Source organism: Canis aureus, chromosome 34, assembly GCF_053574225.1.
Source record: "Canis aureus isolate CA01 chromosome 34, VMU_Caureus_v.1.0, whole genome shotgun sequence".
Lineage (NCBI taxonomy): Eukaryota > Metazoa > Chordata > Mammalia > Carnivora > Canidae > Canis > Canis aureus.
Genome location: NC_135644.1, coordinates 22,673,449 through 22,699,331, shown reverse-complemented (window position 1 = coordinate 22,699,331; position 25,883 = coordinate 22,673,449). Strand labels below are relative to the sequence as shown.

Here is a 25,883-nt window from a genome sequence, read left to right as displayed (position 1 = left end):
GAAGCAGGCTCTATGCAGGGAGCCCGATGTGGGACTCGATCCCAGGACCCCGGGTTTACACCCTGAGCCAAAGACAGATGCTCAACCGCTGAGCCACCCAGGCATTCCATTTAGTACAACTCTTAAGGGTCCTAGGATTTTCACAACGGTCAATGAGCATTGGCTTCAACTCTAAGTCACCAGCTGCATTATCCCCTAACAAGAGAACCAGCCTGTCCTTTTTCAACCTTGGAAGTCAGGCATTGACTTCTCCTGTCTAGCTATGAAAGTCCCAGATGGCATCTTTTTCCCATAGAAGGCTGATTTGTCTACACTGAAGATCTGTTGTTTGGTGTAGTCACCTTCTTTGATTACCTTAGCTAGATCTTCTGGAGAACTTGCTGCAGTTTCTGCATCAGCACTTGCTGCTTCATGTTGTACTTTTATGTTATGGAGACGACTTCCTTCCTTAAGCCTCATGAAATAGCCTCTGCTAGCATCAAACTTCTTTCTGCAGCTTCTCACCTACCCCAGACTTCAGAGAATCAAAGCAGGTTGGAGTCTTGCTCTGAATTAGGCTTTGGCCTGAGAGAATGTGATGGCTCGTTTGATCCCTCCAGACCACTAAAATTTTCTCCACATCAGCAATAAGAATATTTTCCTTTCTTATCACTTAAGCTTAATCATTGCCAGAATTTGATTTAAAATGAGAAATGAAAAAAATAAATAAATAAATAAATAAAGTGAGAAATGTGTGATTGTCCTTTCCCTTGAACACTTACAGGCCATTGCAGGGTTATTAATTGTCCTAATTACGGTATTCTTTTGTCTGGGGGAATAGGGGGGCGGGAGGAAAGGGAGAGACAGGGGGAATGGTCCATCATTGGAATAGTCAGAACGTGCACGACATTTATCTATTAGGTTGTCATCTTATATGTTTCATGGTGCCTAAAAACAGTTGTAATAGTAACAACAATGATCACTGATCACAGATCACTATAACACATACAGTAATAATAAAAAGAAGTTTTGAAATATTGTGAGAATTAACCGAAATGTGACAGAGACACACAAAATGAGCAAATGCTATTGGAGAAATGGTACTGACAGACTTGTTCTATGTGGGGTTGCCACAAATCTTCAGTTTGTAAAAAAAACACAACATCCGCAAAGTGCAATAAAGTAAAGTACAAGAAAATGAGCTATGCCTGTAGCTGATGTGGAAAGTGTCTTAACATTTTCACAACGTTAGTAATTGTTTGTTACTTGTTAAGGTAGTTTGTTAATGCCATAAATTAACATAGCTTATGATCATAGATAGAACCTTTATTTATTTTCAACAATTCATTGACATAATTTAGAGATATGATATATTTCAGTGAGAATCTAAAGCAGGGCCTTCAAATTTTTTTTAGTTTGAGAACTTTACATAATTTTAAACATGTCTCAACTTTGCACATAATACTTTGTTCTGACATATATCGATTATAGAGAAAATTAGTGCCCCGAACTCTTATTCAGTAATTAACTTACATTTGTATCAATCTCAACAACTTGTCCTTATATTAAAAAGAATTACGCATGAGCAAAACTTAGTTTTTAATGGAATCTTCAGATAATGCTTATTTCTTCTATGGATTTGTAATAATAATTCCTCACCTTCTTAAGGTTTGTGATCCATAGGTTGGAAAGGTATAATCACTTAGTTACCTTTAAAAGTGAAAAATATTATAAATTTTGATTTGGGGCTGTTATTAAGATCCCTTCATTAGTCTTCTAAATCCTATCCTCTGAGTCAAATACTAGTATCTTTAATATGGTCAAAAGTAGTGAATCACTTGTCTTTAAAATCTAATTATACCAGAAGTGCTAAGTGTCTGGTATGCACACAAATAAGCTCAGATTCAATATTTTATTTCACTGCACTTATTTCATTGTAGCATCTGCTGAGCAAGGATTTCCCTTTTAGGTATATACTCTATTGAATGCATAAATAGTCTTTTTGAACAGCACACTTAAAATGTCTCTAGATGCACATGCTAATAAAATATCCTTAGGAAGATCCACAGAGTATTATTTTTCAATTACAAACAAAACATTATTTACATGTAGAATAGTGGCTAATTATACTTTAGGTATCATTCTAGTTGCTCGGCAGTGATTTCTAAGTTTATGAATGTTTTTTCAAAGTTTCATATGTAAGAATCAGATTGATAAACTACAGCAAAACTAAGCTACTTTTCTTATTCTATAAAACTGACAAAACAATTATCTTTTGGCCGCATAGTATTTATCTAAATTATGTCTACATTTTCTTACTTTTGTACCTATATTTACATTAATATCTGTATCAGGGATTCAGCAAGCTTAAAGGAGGATTTACTGTAGGCATAAGATCGCAGACATCTATCAGTGGTAAGCATCTATTACTTTATCTGCTCAGTATCCCTTCCATCTCTTCCCCTGGAAATGTCCCTCCCCTACTGACTTCAAACTTGCAGTTCCAAAGGTCCTGTATTCTTATAGACTGTTTCTCTCAGGCAATGGTACCATGAGAAGTGAGTCCCCAAAGCCAAAATATTTGTTGCAACAACAACAGTTGGGATTTGTCGAGTTCTGACACTGTAAGTACCAAGTACTTTAATGTTTTACAACCCTATCTTTAGTCACCATATTACACAGGTGAGGAAACTCTAATTTAGACTTGTTACCCAAGTCTTAGAGCAAATGAGTGACGGTATGGCATTTGAAGTCAGGCAGTCTGATCTTAATCTGGTAAGTTTTAACAACACATTCCCCCTCCTGCCAGTGGGAGGGCAACTGTGTGAGGATGTGAGGTATATCACACAGGAATTAGACAAGAGTGTCTGGTGGTTTTGAATTTATGGCTCCAGTTGCTTCTGAGTTATGGCCATGTCAGTGGTCCAGCCTCTGCCCTTTCTACTGTTCAACTATTCCTTTAATTCTGACAGAAACTCTCATTCTTTCAGTAAGTTTCAGGTGTTTTTTGTTTTTGTTTTTTATTTTTTGTCTTTTGTGTTTTTTTTGTTTGTTTGTTTTTCATTTAACCTAGTGTGAATTAGTTGCTGATACTCCAAGGAAAGGAAATATAGTAAAGCTGAGTCCCTCAGAGATGAATAGAGGATTTGGGAAACCAAGACCCAGTGTTCTTTCTCTCCCCTAAGGGCAATAAGGTCTCCTTTCTTTCTGCAACCCTCTGAATTCTTTATTTTGTCTCTCATACTGGTTTCCCTCATTTATACATTTTATTTTCAATGTTCAAGACTTTTATTTTTTTCCCCAGTTTAATTTTCTTTTTTCCCTATACACTATATAATTCCTTTTAAATGGATCATGAAATAACATATACATGAATAAGTCCTTGTTATAAGACCTGGGCAGCAAATAATTTAAGCTAATGAAGCTCTTGTTGAAGGGGAAGAAAGCCCAGGACAAGGGTAAGAGTAAGAGATGTGGGGGAAAAGTTTATGCCTTCTGGGGGAATGGGGAAAAAAAGGGTTGGTTTTTAGATTCACACTAGTCTACTCAGCAGAGGAGGAATCACAAAGGCATCCCATGCTAGAGATCGGGAGGCCCCCTCTCAATCTTAGCAGCATTGTGCACATCACTCATTTATAACTCATTCTAATGTGCCAAGCGTGTTTTGAAACCTTATTAAAGTTTGGGCTCCTTTAAGGGAGTCTGAAGAAAGTTTGCTGGAGCCATGAGAATTGGATTTTAGTTACACTAGGTCTGTGCCTCAAACTCATTGTTAATACAGTAAGCATATTAACTCCTGGCATGTCCACTTTATAAAATTTGTGGGACATAAAATTATATAATTAATATGAATATGTGTAGAAAACCATAAATATATGATTCTTAACCTGTGTTTTATTCAGACTAAGCAGTCAATATACTCTATATATTTAAGGAACTATTATTTCAGCAGTGATTTCAATGTGACTAAAAGAAGAACATTCAGTCACTAAAGTAACAGATTGATTATGACATCTTGAAAGCATTTTATTATATGATGGATAGAAGAGAGATATAAGATCCATCACTGCTACATAATTCTTTCTTCCATCCAATTTTTTATCCACACTTCAAAAGTATAGTTCAGGAACGGTGTCACATGATGCCCTCCAACTGATGCGTTTCTTTTGACTTCTATAATTTTGTCTGAATTATACAAATTGAGTTTCATAAAAGAATGCACACTCTTTTAAAATGGCAACCATAGTTCACTGAACACTATTCTGAGTACTCAATAAAAACTTAAAATATTATTTCTGAGTCATTTCCAATCACTGCACCAGTCAGCATCTTTAGGAAAAAGTCTTGCATCTACATTCCCTCTTACCTCAATTACCACTGTGCCATTTTGCGTCCCATTTATGATAAGCCAAGTAGATATAATTTGTTCAATGCAAATTGCATCTGCTCAGCATCCCTTCAACATTATTTATTTTTATTACCTAAAACCACAAATTATTCACTGCAAGTTACACAGTATATTTCTTTCGAGTTTCTATCACCATGCTGATACTTCAAAGGATCAGAATAAAACCCCAAATTGGTAAAGAATAGGTGGTCAGAGCTTGATGCCTCAGCAAATAGTAAATGTTTAACTGAATTGGACAGGTGGGAGAAAGGAGGAGACGAGAAATTGATTAATAGAGATGAATGGTCGGGGGTCATCAGAGTTCTAGAAATTTTGCCTGTCTTGAGCTGACTATCTGGTGGAAAATTAACCTGAAGGAGTAAATTTGCAGCAGGAGAGTTTTACACTGCTTGTGTGTATTGGCTCCTTCATTCATTACACATTTATTCAGTACCTACTGTGTGACAACTACAGTGGCCTCTGTGGATAAAATTTAGTATCTTTGTCTTTCATTGAACAGATGTGTAAACAACGCAACAAGTATTATAATGGGTTAAGGGTTGCATAATAAAGGTGCTTTAAGGATTAAGCGCCTATGGAAGAAGAGGGGACAGCTCTCCCCCTGAAGGAAAGATTTTATACCAATAGTCAGTGTTTGTAAACTTCTTCCTTCTAGTATGTATCTTTCCAAATACTTGCCTTTTCCATTGCTTATATTTTCCATATCAGAAGTGGGTAAATATTTTTCAATAATATATTACTATGCTTATAAATTTCCCTAAGGTTTCACTTAAATCTCAAGTCAGAGAAGTGTAAGTCAGGAACTGGAAAATCTACAGTCAGTATGCTATCTTGGAAAGTTGCATATTATAAAAGAAACAAATCAACATCTACAATAACCAGTGATGCTTTGATTTTATGGCTGGTATGACTATAAAAATTCAAGGCACAAGACAGCAATATTTTATATAAGCATTAAGAAGGAAATCCTTTACAAGGGAATATTTTTCTCCATCTAATCTCCTTTATAACTAAACAATATATTGTATTTTCTTCCCTAATTATCTAAGTATTGATAAAGTTGATAAAAGCTAACATAATCCAGCAAGATAATTCTAAGCTATCATTAGAAACTGATACATAAATGCTTTAAATATGGATAAAATGGACTGATTGATCCACTTCAATTATGCCCAGGCATAAATAATCACCCCTCTACAAATTACCACAAGAACAATGGCTAGAATAGAATTGACAGGAGACAAACAATGTGAGGTGAACTTGGATATTAGATACCTAAAAAATCTACTTATAAATTATTCTTCAAAAACTAAAGGCATGTACCCAATGCAAACATAAAAATCTCTAAGCAGATGCAGTTTCAATTTTAATTTTCTCAAATTCATGATATTTTAGTATGTTATGAAGCATCATGTATAAGTTTACTCCAGCCAAAATAAATTTATGTTAAATAGGCAAAGAGGACCTAGCCAATATATTTTGGTTAGCTAACATAGTTTTTTAAAGCTGTTATATTTTTAAATTGTTAGACATATATAACCATATAAACATCAAATAGAGCCATAAAAGGAAATTCAAAAAATATTAAAATGTCATGATGCTAACATGAATATTTACATGGACTTTATTTTGGATGATGTGACTAGGAAAAGGATATGAAAGGAGGAAAAATAATATAGGGGAGCAGAAAATAGAAGACCAGTCTGCTACTAATGCCAACATTCAACAATAAACTTACTCTTCGGAGGGCAAGATGGAAGAGAAAGAAACCTGAGTGGGACTAAATTCAAGGTAAAGGAAAAGCAATATTAATAGGAACTAATTTGGAAGAACAGACAATTAATTAGTAAATTGAGGGTAGACTACCAAATGAGATATAAAAGTAAATGGGGTATCTCTGAGTGGCTCAGTGGTTGAGCGTCTGTCTGACTTTGGCTTAGGGTGTGATCCCGGGATCCTGGGACTGAGTCCCCACATCGGGCTCCCGGTATGGAACCTGCTTCTCCCTCTGCCTGTGTCTCTGCCTCTGTCTCTGTGTCTCTCATAAATAGATGAATAAATAAAATTCTTAAAAAAAAAAAAGTAAATGGAAGATATTGTTGATAGATTAATCAAAACATAATTTTGCAGGACATTAAAATTGAGATAAAATGATTGTATTTAATAATTATTTGGGATAGGTTTTTCTGGAGCTGCATTTAATTTTTATAAACCATGCCTGTATTTTCTACCATATGGAGAAACACAACAATCTTGAGCAACTAGCGCCACCCATCTACTTCTGAAATCAAAACTCCTATCTTTCTTCTATATTAATAGCAACTGTGGAATCAGATTCCATTTAGATTCCATTCAGCAATGCCAGGTTTGGCTCATGGGTATGGATGTGTGTGATGGGGAGGAAAACTGAAGAGATGAAAGAGACAGTATTCCTTTATCAAGTAGAGAATGAGAGAGGCCAGTAGTATTTTTTAAAGGAGAATAAAAAGCTACCAAGTACTTCATAAATGTCCATTTCTGCAGTCCTTTCATAAGTTTCATTGGCCAGGGGGAGTTAGCCTTCAACTCTTGCAAACTGTAAATGCAAGCTGAAGCATTTCCTCTGCTGGGGCACTCACCCCCAGCCCACGTGTAGTCAAATCACCAATCACCATTTCTGCCCAAGGGCAGTTTGCACTGGTGCACAAAAGGAAAACAGGGAGGGGTGGAGAGGAGGGATTGGCTAATATTAAAGAGAGAGTTTTTCCACAGTTCTATGGTTGCTATAGTAACAGCTTCTTTTGTTTGTACATATTCAGAACAGCTGCTTCCTTTGGGTTTCTGGTGGCAGGGATTTTATAGAGGTAACTGAGAGGGGAAGAAGCACCACTCTGACCATGGAATAGTTTCCATAGTGAGATTATTCTTGTTTAACTGGATTTAACTTTATGCTAGGGTTAATGGAGGTTTTGAATGTCTGTAACCAGATCTTTTAAAAGATGAATTTTACCAAGGAAAGACACAGATGTGCTAAAATCTGCAAAATGTCTTATGCTAATTTGAACAAGACATCTACCATCTATGCCCTTAAGATTCAAAGCCCTCCATTCTCATTTTACCTGATGTACATGCAAACTGTATTGCAAAATCTCCGGGAGGTATTTCTCCACATTCTCCACAGGAGAAAAATATCCCTTCCGAATACCCACAAATCTCTGTTCACCTTTCCAAGTCCTAATTAATTCCTCTAATTAGAGCCTTTTCTGGGTGCAACCATTTACAAAGGTGAAACGCTGCTTAAAAACAAATTTAATGAATATTCATACACTAACAATATTCACTGAATTAACAGTCCTGTTGTCCATAAACTGCTATTACAATCAGTCTATTTTAAGGTCTTCTATAGATCTTAGGAAGTAATATAAATGATATGGACAAATATGGTTTTATTTTAAGGAACAGATCCCCTACCAAAATATGTATACATGTGTATGTACATGTGTATATATATATATATATATATATATAATATGCACACCTATATGTACATATATTTGTGTATCCATCTATATCCCTATATATGTACCTGTAAGAACATGGCATAAAGTAGGAATTCAACGTGTTAAAAATATTGAAGCAAAACATTAAAAATGGCATCTGCTAGTTGAGTAGTCAAATTCTGTAAATACACAAATTTCATATGCAAATAAGCAAAACAGAAGGAACAGATGTCCTTATAAACAAATTAATATTGTACATAGGTGTACTATAGTGTTTCTAACCCTTTGGGATTTGGGAAAAGTGCAATATGAAAGCAAAGTGATGCTCCTGTTTTTTAATTAAAATTTATTCATCATTTGCCTATCAAGGGATTTTTCAAACTTTGAGTTTTTAGTAAAATCCATGAAATATCTGGCTGGTTTCATTTGCCAATTGCAAGTATTCAGAGGTGCTACACCTTAAGCCTCAGTTCATGCAATATGATTACATATTTGTCTGAGAATTCTCATTACAACCCACTCATTTTATCTCTATACAGCATAAAATTGAAGAGAACAGACTTTGATTCGAAGTGAGAAGAAATCTAGAAAACCCTAAAGATCTTTAGATTATGTAATTAAATACAGAATACCTGAATAGTGCTACTGGATCTTATATTTATTTACTCAATTTAGTGTTCACTCTAGCAACTATTATAATAATGTTTAATATGGAAAGTATTTTAAATGATTACAATTTGTACAAATTTAAACAGTTTATTATACATGACTATGTATAATTTCTGGTCTATCAATAAAGTAAATCTAGAAGTGAAATTTAGATTCTTTCTTACCTTCTATCTCATTTATACCTTTGTATCTTCAGAATGTTTCTATTGAGTATTTCATGAATAGCTTTAAAATTATTTGTATAATGCTTTGTAGTTCACAAAAAAAAAAAAACTATTGCTAGAATATACTCCATGAGTAGTTTTGATTCTTTAAAACAAATATGCAAGAAAAAGCAGCCCTTTTTCTTCTTGAGGCCTGCTGATGCTTGAGGCTAAACTATCTGAGTACCCTGTAATTGGCCAGTTGAGGGCAAGCCTGTAGGTGAAGAGAGTAACATAAAGAGAACAACTGAGGCCACAATGAAATAGTTGAATTGTTGAATTGTTGAACTCTGGGTCTGTTCTACCTTCAAACTTTGTATTTACACAAGATAATGAATCCCTTGTTGTATAAGCCCCTTGTAATTAAATTTTCTGTTACTCTTGGCCAAAGACATCATAAAGAATGGCACAGGAATTCAGGACAATGAGTTGGTAATAGACCATGAGATCCCAAGGAAAGAGAGGGGAGGATAAAGGGAAGAGAGTCACAATGACACAACTTCTTATGAGCTAGGCTATCCTTCTTTTGATTGGTCACTAATTTCCCTCTAATCTTTAAAATATATCCCTATTTTGATATTATCAAATAGATTTCATGTCCTTGAATCCAAACAATCCCTAAAAAAACTCCATATATTATTACGTTCAATCATATGACAAATAACTCTGAAGGTAAAATATTAGTATTTCCTCCATTTTAGAGGTGAAGAAGCTGAGAATAGCAAAGTTCACAGCTAGTAATCAGAAGAGAGACTGAACTTGAACCCATGCTGTTCTTTTCTCCATACTATATTCTTCCCATTGCATTCATTTTATTACCCCTTTATCATCTTTTATTTACAATTTCTCCAGGGACATCAATATATCACCTCTTTGGCTTCAAAAGATGAAATCTTTTTTATTTTTTTTTATTTTTTTAATTTTTATTTATTTATGATAGTCACACAGAGAGAGAGAGAGAGGCAGAGACACAGGCAGAGGGAGAAGTAGGCTCCATACACCAGGAGCCCGACGTGGGATTCGATCCCGGGTCTCCAGGATCGCGCCCTGGGCCAAAGGAAGGCGCTAAACCGCTGCGCCACCCAGGGATCCCTGAAATCTTTTTTAAATCTTTATCCTTTTTTTGATCCAAATTCAGTCAATATAGTATAGTTTCTCCTCTCCAAGTATTTATTACATCTGTCTTCCTTTTTCTCCACTTTCCATTGGCCATGAATTCTGTTAAAGTCAAGTGAGTACCAGAGCAGCCAAGTCAGATACAACTGGAAACACATCAGTCTATTTCAACCTCAAGATCCTCAAAGCTCTATTTTAATCACATAGAATCAATAGAGGAGGCCAATTAGGAGTATAATTAAACTAAATATGACCTTAACATTTACATCTCCAGCATTTTGCCTCCCATTTCTTTCTCCTAATTTGATAAATTCAATGCATTAAATATTCATTGTGTGTGTGTCAACGTGAAAGATACTGTCCTTGTCTTTGAGCAGCTTATACAGTGAAAGAGAGAGAAGAAAAGCAGGGCATCAGTTTCCACTCTTTCCATAACACAGGACAAATGGATCACTACACATGGCTAGCTTAATCACCTCTCTGAAGCTTTGCATCTATCTTTTTCCTGGTAACCAACCGTCATCAAGTTTTACCTCAAATGGATCAGTTCACCTCAAATATTATTGTGACCTTTTACATATATTTATATACAACTCTACTTAGCCAATTTTTCCTACCATATTAGAATTCTTCTTAGAGCAAAGAAAAATGGCTATATTTTCTTAAATTAAATAATAACTTGTAGCAGTCAAAGGCTAGCAGCTGTCTATCCTCCAGTATCAAAGGGAGTATCAAAGAGTCCCTGGAAGGAGATAAATAATAGGTCTTGCTAACAATAAAATGAAAACTCATGTCAAATCAATATTTCCCATATCCTAAACTGGGAATTTCTGAATCTATAACACTTACAAAATTTGACAAAAATCCATTAATTTACTCAATACACATTTATTACATAGGTATTTGAGATATAAAAACAAATAAGAAATGAGTAGTAGGCTTCCAGAACAAATAACACGAAGAATAAATAATTCCTCTCATACCAAGAGGAGATTTCTAAATAAATTCTTGGTGGACACAAGTTACTGTTTTTTCTGGGTCCCATTATCTAGCATCTGACAAGAGCAAGTTTAATCTGACAGCTTTCAGTGTTCAAGGAACTATTTATAACAAAGATTACAGATTATAGAGTTCAGTCAATATGAAACTAAAAGCCCTTTGAATATTGCGGTCACAAAAAAGTATCATTCTAAATCCAGTATGTCTTTATAAGGAGCAGCAACATTTTTAGGAGCTGTGTCCTACCAACATGAACTAAAGGCGTTGGCAAATAACAAGGGAAAAAGGGGGAGTGTGAATTATGTTAATTTACGACTCAGAAATAAAACGAAACAGAAAGCACACTGAGAAACAAACATAAATAAAAGCCTCCTAAAGCAAAACCAAAAACCCAAAGGGTAGAAATGAATCTTTTTATACCTACAAATTAATCCATCATTTTGTAGCTAAAATTAAACTTTATTAGGATTAGTGTCATCACAAAACAATTCTTAAGATATGTCAATTCTGATTATCAGTATTTTGTAAATGTTTAAAACTTATTATCCTTTCCGTTTTTAATAATGATAGAAGTATTTGATTAGCAGTGCAATGCCTTTCTTCAAACACATAGTAGGAAAAAGGTTGTTTTTTGTTTTTTTTTGTGTGTGTGTGTGTGTGTGTGTTTTGTTTTTGTTTTTTTCCCTACTTAAGGAAAAGCCAAGGTTTACCCCAAACGGCTGGCTACTCAAAGAATTTCATCTTGGGAAAGGGCTTATCTGAATGGTGATAATTGCCGCTGTTTTGCAACACTTACCCTACATGTAAGGTGGGCAGCCTCAGGTTTCTTTTAACTTAAAGCAATACAATTTAGGTCCTCACATACCATGACCACGCCTGTTTCCAAGGTGGATTGGCAAGTGGATGCTCTAGGCTTGTCTGTAGTAAGAAGTCAGGTAGTAAGGAAATCCTTTAAACACAAAACTAATAGGAGAATATTGCCTCCATGCCAACCTGCTTATTGGAGAAAACTCGGAGTACCAAATATGTATTTTTTAAAGATTTTATTTATTTGACAGAGAGAGAGAGAAAGAGAGAGAGAGCACACGTAAGTATGCAGAGTGGCAGGTAGAGGGAGAGGGATAAGCACACCCCCAACTGAGCAGAGAGCCCGAAGTGGGGCTCCACATCCCAGGATCCTGGACCATGACCTGAGCCGAAGGCAGAGGCTTAACCAATGGAAGCACCCCAAGTGCCTCATATTTTTTAAAAAATATGTATAATTCTACCAGCCTGAGATGAATGCTACAAATATTTTGGTGTCTCTTCAAGTTTCTTTGTTTGTGTGTATATGTCTCCATTTAAATGTAGCTTTAGAATCATTTCTGTAAACATTACTTCAATGGGATTTAACAATGGTATTGATTTTTTTGTAAACATCATGTTAACAGTAGCATAATATTTTATATGTATAATCCCTAACAATGTTTTTTTTTTATTTTTGAACATTTACATTATCACCAGGCTTGATTTGTATGAATATAACAATGATGAACAGCATTGTACACAAATTTATGCCACCCTTGAAATAATTTTCTTAGCATATAATTTTTGAAGGAGAAATTGATGAATTTTTTTAAGTTGTTTTTTTGTTTGTTTGTTTGTTTTTAAGAGAGAGCATCCTGCGTGTACAAGCTGGGAGGGACAGGAAGAGGGAGAGCAGACTTCCCACTGAGCAGGGAACCCTAAGATACAGGACTGGATTCCAGGAGGCTCAATCCCAGGACCCTGGGATCATGACCTAAGGCAAAAGCAGGTGTTTAACTGACTGAACCACCCAGGCTCTCTGAAAATTTTAAAGACTTTAAAGACATATCATATTCTTTCCTAGAAGCACACTGCTCTCCTACTTTATGTGCCCTCTACATCAGGGAGTATTACCATTTTTCAAAATGTACTAGTTTAGCTAAAAAAGAAAACTGTGTTAGTTTTTCTTTGATCAATGGTTAAGTCTAATGTCAATTTGAACTATCTTGTACTTTCCATTTCATTGTCTTTGTATTTTACATAATGTTTTGAGTTTTTGAAATTAAATTGTCATTAGGACTTGCTCTTTGTTGAACAAAAGGCTTTCCTCTTATTGTCTACTATGCTTTCCTTTCTATTCACATATTACCCTTTGAGAAGGCACTGAAAATTTGTGGTTCTAGGGTACCGAACAGAAATTGAGTAAAAATGGTTTCAACAAGAGCAGGTGTCACACTGAATAGTAAAATGGATACAAATAAAATGGCTATTAAAAGGAAAAAGATTGATAAGGAAAACGAAAAAATAGAAGAGAATATAGAGTTGTAGAACCAGGGAGAGGTAAAGAAGGAAATAAAACATTTTTAGGAAAATTTTAAATGGTAAACTTTTTTAGCCATCCATTTGCATATATACTTTAGTCAACTCTGACCTTTTTGGTATTTATTAATTTAATGCTATACAACTCCATCTTCTTATTATTTGTTTTTAACTATTACTAAAAAATGCTAAAATATCACTAGTGCTGTAAGTTAATATACATTTGCCTTATGTTGTAGGGAAGTGCAGAGCTGGAGCTGACTTAGGGTAGAGTTCAAGAATATGGACGCTAGAGCCAAGGTGCCTAAGCATAGGCTTAACTTTGCCCTTTATCGGTTCTTTTTTCTTTTTTTTAAGATTTATTTATTTATTCATGAGAGACACAGACTTGAGAGAGAGGCAGAGACATAGGCAGAAGGAGAAGCAGACTCCTCGCAGGGAGCCCGATTTGCGGGACTCGATCCCTAGATCTCAGAATCACAACTTGAGCCGAAGGCAGGTGCCCAACCACTGAGCCACCCAGGCGTTCCTCTCTTTATCAGTTCTGTATCCTTAGACAAGTTATTTCACCTTTCCATGTCTGATTTTCCCATAGGATTATCATGAAGATTACAGATTGACCACATGGAATGTACACCAAATAGTGCTTGGCTAATGATAAATACTTGACACATACTAGCTGTCAATTATTAGTAAAGCTGAGAATCTTAGCAAAATAAGCAATGAACTCAGTGTTATGATTTATTTATTCAGCAGATATTTATTGAGCACACACTACAGATTCTGTGAGAAGTGCTAGGAAAATAAGTGATACTTTCCTAATGAACCTGCTAATACGGCTTCCGGAGGAGGGTCTTACTATAGGTATCACACAAGTGCAACCCAAATGCTCACCCTCATATCTAGGGAGGCCAATCCATTGATTAACACACATGATCTGAGCCAAATCAGCTCCTCTCTGGAAAGTGTAATTAAAATAGCAAAGACTGGGAACCCTGGGTGGCGCAGCTGTTTGGCGCCTGCCTTTGGCCCAGGGCGCGATCCTGGAGCCCCGGGATCGAATCCCACGTCGGGCTCCCGGTGCATGGAGCCTGCTTCTCCCTCTGCCTGTGTCTCTGCCTCTCTCTCTGTCTCTCTGTTACTATCATAAATAAATAAAAAAATTTAAAAAATAAATAAAAAAATAAAATAGCAAAGACTGAGCCAATTATCTTTGAGTGATGAGTTGAAAGGACATACTGATTTAAAGACTCCATTTAGGACCAAGTACAAGTGAAAAATGCTGGTAGAAAGGGTGGGGGGAGAGAGAGAGAGGGAGAAAGAGAGACAAGAGGGAGAGACAAAGGGGAGAGAGGAAGTGAGGAAAGAAATAAGACAGTAGGGTTGCAGAGGGTGGATTGGGAGAAAGAAGAAAAAGATGAGAGGACAGGAGAACGTGCGGCCTTGGAAAGAGAGACAGTAACTGAGTCCTGAACTTAACAGTTCCTCACTTCTTTTCCATGGGATATGGTTGGACTTCACTTTGTGATCTTGGATAACAATGAGATAGCTCTCATATCCTTATCAAATCTGCTACTGTTCCACTCTCATTTCTACTTGAGATATCAAGGTAGGGTTCTGTTTTTCATTCCTCAAGCTTTAACTAAAGCAATGCACAGTGGTGCCTGGGTGGCTTAGTCAGCTGAGCATCTGCCTTTGGCTCAGGTCATGATCTCAGGGTCCTGGGACTGAGACCCAAGTTGGGTTTTCTGCTCAGTGGGGAGTCTGCTTCTCCCTCTGCCCCTCCTCCTGTTCCTTCTCTCTCTTTCTCTCACCCCCCACTCCCTTACAAATAAAAGCTTTGAAAAGAAATCAATGCATAGTAGAGGAGCATGAAGTAACTTCCTGATTTGGGGAAAGTATGGACACAGGATCAGCTATTCTACACGAAGTTTTCTCTATGAAACCACCCCCTCCAACAATTTTTATTTTCTTTCTCTCTGTCTCATTTCTCAATGTTCTGTTGTGGGGAGTTGGAGTTAGTATTTGGAATCCAGTGTCTTCTCACTATCCCAGCTGGGCTCCATACATACAGGCAGAGCGAGTTATTGTCTAAGAGGGTCTTGGAATCTTTAAACACTATTTTGCTGTTTACTAAACCAGTATCACCAAGAGAGTACTCTCTTCCAGGGGCATGAAAAGTGAGAGAGTAAAGTTGAAGTTGAGAGTAAACTACGTTGAGTATGTTTTACATAAGTTAAACATTATGCTAAGTACTTTATATATACTAACTACATTGTGTCATTTTATTCTCCAGTAATCTTGTGAGGTTTGTATCATCATTTTGTAAAGAAGCAAACTGACAGGGCAGCCCGGGTGGCTCAGCAGTTTAGCGCCACCTTCATCCCAGAGCGTGATCCTGGGGATCCGGGATCGAGTCCCACGTCAGGCTCCTTGCATGGAGTCTGCTTCTCCCTCTGCCTGTGTCTCTGCCTCTCTCCCTCTCTCTCTCTCTGTGTCTCTCATAAATAAATAAATAAATAAATAAATAAATAAATAAATAAATAAAAACAAACTTAAAAAAAGAAAAAAGAAACAAACTGACACTTAAGAAAGTGGAGCAATTTCCCAATGACCTTAAGGCTAGTAGCAGAGCCACTAAGACACACGGCTTTGAGAAAATTCACAATAGGATGTCATAGAGAAAATGGTACCAGGTCCTTTATTTTGGTCCCTCATGTGAAACTAGGTAGACTAGTGACATAAATTGAATTAACATTAATTGCATTATCCTGCTCCTGAATGTAATACTGAGTTGAAGCAGATTTTAAAACTTGATTTTTCTAAGACTGGTTATTGTTATTTGCTAAAATTTTTAAAAGGATTAACTTTTGGCCTTTGTAATGATCCTTTTTGGTACGTATTAGCCAAATGAATCATTAAATACAAACCCAATGTGTGCATTAAGGAAGATTGGCAACAAAGAGTTGGGCAGCAAGCTTAATCTACTGCAAATTGCTTAAAAGGATAACCCAAAAAGCGTGAAAGACAGCAATGTACATGTACAGCAAGAGTGAATGCTCAGTGAGCCACCAGAGTACCCATCCAGGTGATATCATGCTGAAATTTAAATCATGTTTGCGTGAGAGATAAAAGATTAGCAATCAAATAAATACCAGTGTCAGTAGTGTGGGAAAATATCAGAGCGCAGAACTGAAAAAACATGAAGCAGAAGAGGATACATGTCAAAAGAGACACGATAAAAGAAAAGAAGGGGAGGAGGGCGGGGGGTGGGAGTGAACGGGTGACGGGCACTGGGTGTTATTCTGTATGTTAGAAAATTGAACACCAATAAAAAAAAAAAAAAAAAAAAAAAAAAGAAAATAACAAAAGAGATTTTGAGGGAAATTTGTTATCAAAATGGATGGTGATAAACACTGCATCGTTTTGCTTCAATATAATCTCAGGCATTCAGCATTCTACTCTTCTACTCACATACGTTTAATTGTAAGAAGTGTTTTAAGAACAAACTAATGCTATGAGTAAACATTTACACCCTACTCTCAATGTTTCCATGCAGAGAACTTTTGCTAGCTCGACACTCTTGGCCTTTCTCCCTTTTCTTAAGAAGCAGTGCTTACGGTTCAATTTAACAAAAAGTATTATAAAGTTTATCTACTTGCCAGCCAAGCCAAACTTGCCAAACCTAGTTCTCACTAATAATAAAATTGACCTAGCTATTTTACCTGTGCAACTAAGTCTCAATTACTTTCTAGTCAGGTAGAAAGGAAAAAGTATTCTTTTTTACTTCCTAAAAGTTCAATAGCTAAGACAGATTACATGGGTGTGTATGTGTATGTTGTGGGTATAATATTTTACAAATCTTTAAACTGTACATCATGACCATGCATGTATGCGTAAGACCTATTCATTGACAATTACTATTAAAAAAGTTCTTTTGCTTTATTCAATTTTGATTTTGGAATTTGATTCATGGATAGTATAAAAAAAAGCATATGGAATGATCAATAAGGATTGGAAAGGAGGAAAGAGAGGGAAAAAATCATCTAGAGGAATTCTTGGATGACTCGGTCGGTGGCCATGCCAATCTCATTATGCCCTGGAATAGCTGTAGAAAGACAAATGGTGAGGTTGAAACATTTATTAAAAATAAAAATAAATGTGAAGGCAAAGTACTAAGTTTTCAAAAGAGAATAATCTCATCATATCCTAAAATTTCATTAAAATCATACCAATTTAAACAAATAATTCTGTAATGCTAATGAATCATTTAAATTTATTCTTCAATGCCAAGGAAATTGATGTTATGCTAGAAAGTTTCCTCCTTGGGCATGTACATGACGAATTGTCTGTCTATTAAGGAAGTATAAAAAAAGATGATTGGATAATAAAAAGAAATAGGCCAAAGTCAAGCGAAGGGTTCACTTTTGACACAAAGGAAAATGCAATCTACTTTAACATAATGCAATACTTGTTAGGATGGCCTAATTTCCATAGTATTTTGAGATATAATAGCTTTATAGACAATACTAACAATAGCTTAATATTGCTTCAATTAGCTAATATGTCCCAAGCACAATGCTAAGTGCAAGACATCTCATTTTGATCTCACCCAAAACCATCATTTTTCTTATTTTGCAGATAAAGAAACAAGCTGAGAAAGGTCATTTTCTCAATGTCACACATGGACAGCTGGGATAGTTGGGACTCAAACCCAGGTCCCTCAGACCTCAGGTCTATGTTCTTTGCACTATGCTACATTCAATGCATTGCACACTTTTTTTTTCTTTTAATATGTGTTTCTTTGAGAGAGAGAGAGTGGTGAGGAGGGGAAGAAGGGGAGAGAGTCTTACGCAAACTCTGCACTGAGCGTGGAGCCCATGAAGGGCTTGGGATGGGGTTCGATCTTACAATGCTGAGATCATGACCTGAGCTGAAACCAAGAGTTGGATGCTCAACTGACTGCACCACCCAGGCACCTTAATGCATTGCACACTTCTAAAATAAATTTCTCCATTTTCCTCTCTACTGTTTTCCGTTCGACTTCCTCATTTCTGCACTCATTCACCTGGCTCCTTTGGATCAGCCCTGACGTTGTCCTACAACTGCATTCCATCATCCCCAAGTCCACCTCTATCCTCTCCCACCTGTCCTACCTTGGAGGCTCCCATCACTTCTTTCAGGCAACAGTAGCAGAACTGCTTATAAATCCATTCTCCACAAACAGCCACATTAATTTCGTTTATACATATACCACTATTATGTTCCACAGAATCCATTTCATTTTACTAACAACTTTCAACCACTCTTTTTTTCCCTATAAGCAAATGCAAAATATACGGGATAGGCAGACTTTTCCTATAAAGGGCCAGCTAGGAAATATTTTAGGCTATATGAATCACATAGTCTCTTGCCACCATTCGACTCAGTCAAATAGTGCAAACGCAATCAAAGACAATATGTAAATGTGAGCCACAGACTCACATTAGTGAGTGCGGTCCTATTCCAGTAAAATTTTACTTAGGAAAACAGGCAGTGGGTCAGATTTGACCCACAGACTATATAGTTTATAAACCCCTGGTATAGATAAAATTAAAAAAAAAACTTTCATTTGTTCTTCAGGGCCTTTATAAATTACTAAACAACATAAAATAAATATTGTTAATGAAACATGTAATTCAGCAAGTCAAACAGTTCGTTGCCCCTACTCCACAGCTTTTCTTTCAGGGTCAAATGCCATGAAGGAATTATGTATATACAAAATATTCACTTTCTCCCTGTCCTATCCACCCCTCCACCCCCACCAAACAAAAAGCAAAAAAACAAAACAAAACAAAAAAAACAAATTCTGTAATCTTGCTTCTTTCACCCCCACTGATGTTGGCAACACTAAGAGTTCTGTAGTTAGAACTGAGTTCATATACCAGCTTATTAGCTGTTTGGTATGTATTTAACATCTTTAGGTCTTTTCATTTGTAAAATGACTGTAGTAATATTACTGCTCATGTGAAGACTGAAATAAACAGTCACATAAAATGTAAAATAACATAGCTACATTGCAGATGATAACTTTTCTTAACTCTCGCTAAAGTCACTATTAACAAATCTAATCAATAGCTTGTGGGCTTTTTTAAACTTGATTTTTCTGATTCAATAATGTTGATCACTCTTCCTTGGAAGGCTCTCCTCCCTCATCTTGGACAGCAATACCAAACTCCTTCACCTCCAAATGCCGGACTGCTCTTTCTCAGTCCTTCTAGCCAGCTCTCTTTTCTCTGCTTTAACTATCTATATATCCTTCTGCTCAAAGTAGGCTTTCTCTTGATTTTCGTTGGCCTGGTTCCCTCCTGCCATATGGACCTTAGCCATCTCCTTCCAGAGAGTCTTCTGTGATCACCTGATCCACATTAGCCCTACATTACTCTCTCTCACATCAACCTTTTTCTACTGTCTGCATAACCCTTGTCACTAACTAATACTGCCTTCTAGGTTTTATTTATTATCTCCCTCCACCAAAATGAAAACTTCAGGCACCCATTCATCATTATTTCTCAAGCACTCAGAACAGTACCTGGCACACAGCAGGTGCTCAATAAGCATTTATATAATTGAATTGTATTGACATCTGTATTCCCAAGGGGTCTGCCCTTAGCCCACATCTCTTACTACACAAGATCTCCCTGAGCGAAATGATCTACTACTTGAACTCTGAGTACAAAAACTATTCCAATAATGAACTACTTCTTCCCTCCCCCAGAAGCCTAACTTCCCTGGCTCCCTTATTTTCTCCCTTGACTTTAACTGCTTACATAGTTATTTTTCTACGTTATGAATCTGAACTCCGAAAAACTTGAATTAAAACCCTTCAGTGAAAAATAAATAAATAAATAAATTAATTAATTAATTAATAAAACCCTTCAGTGGTTCCTCACTGCTTGCAGAACAGAATTTATATTCCTAAATTTATCAGGTAAGAACTTTCCCTCGTCTACCTTTCCTGTCTTATTTCTTACCACTTCTCCAAATAAAAATATTAACTTTGGTAAACTTTGAGTTCCTATTGTGAATACAAAGATGGGGAAAAGACAGAGACCCTTCCTTCCCACAAAAAGGAGGCTTTGTAGAAAAATAAAATATATAATCCCAATAAATTAAAGAAGAAGGGAGTTTCCCTTTATTGGGAGCCTATTTGTTTCCTAGAATTGATCTCAATACTCCATATGTGTAATTTTTCATCCAATTTTTACTGAAAGGAGATTATTATGTTATTTATCTGATGAAGAAACTGATATGTAAGTTCTTTAAGGTCATGGATTTTTATCTGTTTTATTTACTTCTATTTGCCCACCACCTTAAACTATAGTAGGCACATGAAGTTTCCCCATAAGTATTTTTTTTAATAAATGGAGAATTAGAGAAACTAATTAATTTGTCAGTACTATGTGATCAATAAGCAAGATGTTTGGATAACAGTCAGGTTTACTTCAGTCCCTTTACTTTCTCATAATCGGGCACCATGAGTGTTGGGACTATACATTTTCGTCATCTTGCTGTCAGTGTATGCATAGAACTTGGCACAGGACAAGTAACCAGAAAATATTCTTGAATAAATAAACTCACAAGATTCTTCTCTAGATAGAATAGATATCAAAAATTATTTTATAAGATGATCTAAAATACTTCTTTCAAAATTGTTAAATTGTGTAAATGGATCAATAGAGAATAAATGGATACAATAAATGGATAGCTTTATTTATAGCATGTAAAACTGATATTTAGATATTCACATTTAAATTAATATATTATGCTATCAGACATCAGTGCCCAACATGATATTCTGAGGTAGGATATGACCCTTATGTCTGTTATAGAAGATCTATCCGGGGGTTATGTGCATTTACTGTTCTGCCAATTATTGACTCCATTATCCTGACACCTTATAAGAGAGATGCCCACTATTTTTTTGTTTCTGGAGGATTCAGCTTTCTCAGGAATTCAACTCAAATATTAGTGCAACTCAGAAATTGCTGCTGTCTTCATGACTTATGTCAAGTCTGTTTTAATTTACAACTCGCTGTGTTTTATTTTCCTAGCAAAATTTATGGGAAAATATTTTTTTTCAAAGCCATAATATGAATGTTAACATTAAAAAAAACAATAGTTTTCAAGCAAGGCTTAAACAAGAGTTTTATACATATACACTTTTTTTTCTAAAAAGCACTATCAGTGTAAGAATTTAGTTGTTACATGTATGTTTCTTGCTATAATTACTCCTGAATAGTTGCTCATACTGCTTTTCACTTCTTAATTCAAGTTATTTGGTTTCTACCTTCCCTCCAGTAATCATTAACCCATCCCAACTCATACTAACCCATAGCATCCAAACTGTTTTGGGTTAATGATGCCACCTGGTGGCAGAAAACTGTCTGAACCAACCATGTTCTCCAAGGTCTCTTCATTCTCAGAGAAATTCTGCATAATCCAGTATCACTGTCACCCTCTTTTCTTCTTAATTGCACCACAAATCATTTCTTTCTCAATGTACTCATACATCCTTTTAAACCCTCTTCCTCTTCCCTTCTCAACTGCCTCCATATGCTCAAAGTATATGTCTGCTTTCTCCTTCCCTCTGTTGCAGTTGCACATTTAAACAAAATCCTTCTGACGAATGACTGATTGATATCAAGAGTGTTGGTGGTATAAATGTATCTAAGGAGATGGAAAATATGAGGGCAAACTATGTGCTTATAAATCCATTTTGATAATAAACAGCAAAAAAAAAAAAAAAAATGCCTCTCTCTTCATTCCCTCTTCCCAGAAAAGTAATTCTCTTCCCTAGAGGGTTAACAGTTAGTAGAACTCCACAAACATATACATAGAAATATGATTTTCCTCCATAAAAATCATAGCTTATTATTCAGATCTTTTTATGCCTTGTTTCATTTCCACAATAAATATTTTAGTGATGTTTTCACAAACGTATACGACGGGTCACTTCTTTTTAAGTGCTGCATAGTATTCCTCTTGTGGTTGTACTTCTTGTATGTGACAAGTTTTCCAACAAAGGATTTTTAGTTTTTCTTTTTCCCTAATCTTTTGCAACTACAAAAATTCATGCATTGTGCCAGTGCTAGGGTAGTTCAACGGACACTTAGAAACAGTCATTGAGTCCAAAGGGTAGGGGCAGAAAATATTAAAATTTTGAGATGAAATAAAGATAAAAACCCTGTACCCTTGCCAGTTTTGTGGCATACCCCATAAGTTTTGTGAATGTCCAGACACAAATTTTAGACCCTGCAAAACTGTTCTGATCTATAGCCTTATCCAAATTGAACTGACTTTTCTCAAACATAAAGAAATGTGGCCTCCATTTCTAACCTTATATCTCTGTAAAAGGTTTTGGAGTTCCAAATAATTGACTTACAATTTTTGAGAGAGAATGTATTTGTAAGCATAAGATTTCCTGCAGAGGACATTATTTCTGCTAATTTATTAAACTAAAAATCTTATAAACTCACAATTTCAAAAGTGTACTGCTTCACGTTAATATGGTTTGTTTCCTTTTCAGAAAAAGTAGCTATTAGAATAGGTATTGGTCATGTATAAGGACTGTAATAAACTGGTATGATGATGTTATATAATCTGTTACCTTCATTGTTTAATCAATTTAAGAGATAATTCAATAGAGATTATATCATATGTTTAAACATCCAAACATATTTACACTCTTAATCTGTATGTTGTCGACCCAGAATTTTATAGCTAAAAAGGAGGTTAAAGATATTCTCATTTTATACCTGAGGAAATGGACAAGAGATAAATTATTATATACAAAGCATATATCCACCTTTATAAATAATAATATTAATAATTACATGAATCCACTGTGTGCTATGTCTTTGGCATTGTGCTAAATGTTTGATGTGTATTTACTTATCTAGTCTCCACAAAGATAGAATCCATTATTATCTATTATTACTTAAATAGGTGGAGGCTTAGGGAAATAAAAAAAAAATTCACAAAGTGAGGCTGCAGTAAGTGGTAAGGCAAGAGACAGAATTTGGGGTTGCTTATTAATCCTAATTTTCATATTTATGAAGTCCCTATGTTTATTAACTAAATCCACATGTTTATAAACACTCAACATTATTTATGCATACTCTCCTGACCTAGGAGAATGGAAACAAACATGGCAGGAGTGAATGAGGAATATAATAATCAGATTGAAAGTGGGGAAAATTAAAATAGTGGAAGGGAGGAGAACAGTGGAGTAATAGCTAAAGATTTTTTTTAGGATTTAGTCAAAAGTACTTTTTGAGCATGAGGTCTTTAAAGATTAGTGGCCACACAGACAAAGGCAAGAAATCAACAGGCAAATCTAGACAGCTGTATTTTAACTGTTCGTACCCTAAGTCTCAAAGCTCAAGTTTTTCAAATTTCAGGGGGATCAGCTGGAAAAGTGACTAACTCAGGCTTTGAGAGGAGAACAAATTTCTTACTATGACAGAGAAATTTTTCATTTATGAATGGCTGTTTCAAAGCCATGCAGAGTGGTAAATTTAGATAGGCTGGGAAATTCAACAAATATTCCTTTATAGTTGCAAGTCTTATCATCTCAGTGAGACAAAAGTCAGAATGAAAAACTAGCTGGAGTTTAGATTTCTCTAGCATTAGTAATTTTGAAATATGGCATCTAAATTTACTCTTACAAACAAAAACCCCTGCATAATCCTTGTGAATAGGCCAAACAATTTTATGACTCTACTTATTTCATTAAACAGATTCAACAAATACTCATGGGGTTACTACTGGCTTACATGTTCATCATGTGCCAGGCACAGCAGTAAATGAAACAAACACTTTCTGCCCTCATGGAGCTTACATTCTAGTGTGGGAAAAAAGCACACAAAATTAATATGGAATAAACATACACACACATATTTACATACTATATATATATATATACGATATACATACTATACATATATATATTTAGATAAAAATAAATGGGAAATTTGAGGAAAAAATGAATCAGAAAAGGTAAATAGGGAGTTAGGGGTAGAGTTTTAAATAAAATAGTCATGAAAAACTTTTCTGAAAAGTTGACATTTGAAGAAAGAGCACAAAGAGTTGATGGGATGAGTCACGTGGGTATTTTGGAAAAAAGTATTTTGAGAACTGCAAATGCACAGACATTAAGGCAGGAGCATATCAAATATTTTCAAGGAAATCTGAGGGAGCCAGCCAGGGTAGCTGGAGTGAAAGAGGGGAAGAGAGAAGGCTGGAGGTAAGATCAGAGAGGACACCAGTAGTTCATCTTCAAAACCTTTTAGGTCATTGTAAGGATTTTAGCTTTCCCATTAAGGAAAAAACAAAGCCACTGGAGAGATTTCATGAAGAAAGCATCCAGGTAGTAAGAACAGCAATGATTCTGAGTGTTTCGGTTACAGTTTTCTGAGAGAAGAATAAAATCGAATAACTTCAGAAAGAGACTAAACAGCCCTCACCATGGCCAGCAAAGGAATGGGCATCCATAGCATGTACTATGGAGGATGTGATGGTTTAAACTGTGTATCTGGTTAAGCTTGAAACTATGTTTCCAGACTCCCCTTCCCTGTATGATTGCCTAATGTGGTTGACCAGAAGGGGAGCTTGTGAGACTTAAAAGTGGAAAGTAGAGTAGTCCAGTAGTCATTACTCTGTGAGGGTCACCATCATCAGATGCTGTAGAGGCACCCGGACGGTTACAGCCTGTCCTAACTCTCCTCCAGTCTACATCTAGCGTCTTCCTAGCTGTTGACCCTGTTATCCAACAATGGTGACGGCTGCAACCAGACACTTAACGGTGGATAAGGTGGCCACTTATCAGAGGTAACTTTTGCCCAAAGACATACATGCAAGCTTCTTGGCAGTCCAACCTGGCAGCAGGAGGTGTGAGGCTTCACGGATTGAGTGCTTTTCTGATGATAGAACTATTGTTTCTGATCTTCACTTCCATGGTTCCTCCTACAATTATATAAGGTCAAATTTCTTTCATGAATTCCTTATCCCTTAACATTCATTAGTGACCACTCATTAGTGGACTTTCCTGATCCAGCCCATTTACAGAAAACTGTTCATTTGCTTCAACATTTGACAAACTTAGCAATTATTGGCAAGTTTTGGAAAATTCTAAAATAAACCTAAGTCCTTTGCAGGATGCTTTGGCTTAGGCCAATGATGTTTTGAGATAGTTTCAGGAAGGTTTTATTGTAACAGACAATATTGATTTTATAGCCTGATCCAAGGTTTAAGAATAAAATCTAATCTCAACTTCTGCTTCTGAATACTGTCAATTTGGAAAATGAGAGCAGATGTTGACAGAGATGTATTTGCCAGTCTGATGCCTCAGCAAACTCTCTTAAGGAAAAACAACGTGAGACTAGATTGAATAAATATTCTCTTTTAAATTTATTTTAGCAATCCTTTTAGCCATATCCCCCAAAGATGACATCCCTAAGATGATGAATACAAGAAGGTGTTGCCATTAAAACTCAGCAAAAAGTCTATAAAACCACAGAATTGAACATAAGATACACACATTAAAGAGAATTTTTCTGCATGTTTCTGTTTGAAATGTAAATGAATGTCTGACTTTATTCATCAGTAATGCCAGACTTCAGATTTTCTCCTTTCTAAATGTATTGAGTGCATTCTAGTTGCAGC

General features: G+C 35.8%; 1 protein-coding gene and 1 long non-coding RNA gene across 3 annotated transcripts in view; one reads left to right on the top strand and one right to left on the bottom strand.

Moving 5' to 3' along the window:
* Positions 1-25,883, bottom strand: part of KCNH7 (potassium voltage-gated channel subfamily H member 7) — a 480,585-nt gene that overhangs the window by 405,703 nt on the left and 48,999 nt on the right. The window lies entirely within an intron of this gene.
* Positions 7,162-12,811, top strand: LOC144304573 (uncharacterized). Its single transcript, XR_013371503.1, has 2 exons — positions 7,162-7,230; positions 12,505-12,811. It is a non-coding gene; the product is annotated as an uncharacterized LOC144304573 (long non-coding RNA).